Raw genomic sequence first — 1,754 nt, 5'->3', positions numbered from 1 at the left:
GTATGCCAAATCACATCCAGGAACTGAAACGGGCAAAAGAGTACTGAACATTGTGTTAGTAGTTCTTTTTTTCGTGAAAATTGTTAAAAAGCTCTTAAAAATATATGAGTGCAAAACTGTAACATCTGCCTTCATTTACATTTTTGTCTGCTGTTTTTTTTTATTGTTGTTGTATTGACTTCAAATCATTAGGAGAGAGGGAGTAGGGATGTACCAACAAGAATATACAGCAAAAGTATGAAAGTCGTTAGAACTTTTGGAGCAGTTCTTTTAAAGTCTTATATCCATAAAGTATTTGCTTAAGGTTTATATAAAATTTGTGTTATTACAACTTAAAATGGTTTCACTTAAGAAGGACTACCCCCAATGGTGATGAGGGTAAGGCTATTATTACTTTTCCTGACGCAAGCATAATGAAGATTTTGCAGGCAAACATAAATTGAAAAAATAATAAGAGATTTTCAGGCAAAAAAAAGGAAAACAACCGATTCCAATACTCAAATAAAAATGTTGCAGTACTGTTTGGTACCATCCCCGAGGTACAACTTTTCCGTAAAAAAAAAGAATTCTCGAAAACGGTTCACGGGGTCCAAAGTTATCTGTTAACATACAGTAATGGCCACATAATTAGGTTAAAAATTTTTGACCTTATATTTTTTATTTATTATTTTTCAAAAATGTAGTTTAAGGAAACTCATGCAACTAAAAGTCTAAAATTTTTGCGAAATTTTAAAAACTGGCCACAATAAAAAAGCAACAATAATTCACAAGGCGAAATCGAATCTACTGAAAGAAGTGTGATGAGGAAATGTGGTGATTTCCGAAAAAGCTATCACTTCTACCATTTTTTCAAATTATTTTTGCTTTTCCACAATAAGTTTTTCATTAAAAACGGCCTCAAGCTCAATAAAAATTGTTGAATATTAAAAAAAAAAAAATTTATATTTTTTCCTTTGTCGATCAAATTCTTTTCAGAAAAAAAATTCATTATAATTTTTAATCTGGTAGCTTGATTTTGATGAAAAGGTCATAATCTTAGCAAAAGTCAAATGGCTAAGATGGCTGCTAATGTCATTAAATTAAACCACCTTCTTTTTTCTACCATGGGTAAAATGATTTACTTTGGAACGAATTTCCCTCATCCCTTGTCAAAATAAATCAAAAAATAAATGGCAGAAACTTGTAGGGAAGAAGTGTCCCTAATTATATAGACGCTAATGTACACAACAAAAATTATTCCGACAAATGGAAACCAGTGAATAATAATTTAAGTTTTAGGGCTATGCGGTTATGCCCAGAGACCGTACCGGTTATGCATTTTATAATAAAAGTCAAAAAATTAAAGTTATTTTTTTACTTTTATCATTTTGAGCAAATAATACCGATTATTTCTGCTTTTTATTTTTTTAAGGCAAAAATAAAAGTTAAAATTTGCCTTTTATCTTTTTGAGCAGAAAATAATCGGTAATTCTTGACTTTTATTTTTTCAGGCAGAAATAAAAGGCAAAGTTAAAAATCAAGTATTCCAGAGTGGTGTATATTCGAATGTGATAGTTTTGAAGCTCCTACATGGATTTTAATAACCCCTAATATCCAAATACCAGAGTTAGTTCCAATCTATATGTATACATATACATATGTACATACATACAATACATGAAGGCATTTTTTTGTTAACGACATCAGATCTGCACCGATTACTCGATTTGCAAAACTGAGGTGCCAAATTAAAGGGCTTAGCCTCTAGATATACC

The sequence above is a fragment of the Rhagoletis pomonella genome, unplaced genomic scaffold (genome assembly GCF_013731165.1).
Source record: "Rhagoletis pomonella isolate Grant_MI unplaced genomic scaffold, Rhpom_1.0 Rhpom_scaffold_00001, whole genome shotgun sequence".
NCBI classification, from domain to species: Eukaryota; Metazoa; Arthropoda; class Insecta; order Diptera; family Tephritidae; genus Rhagoletis; species Rhagoletis pomonella.
The sequence above is the reverse complement of the archived record's forward strand: the minus strand, read 5'-3'. Positions refer to the sequence as shown.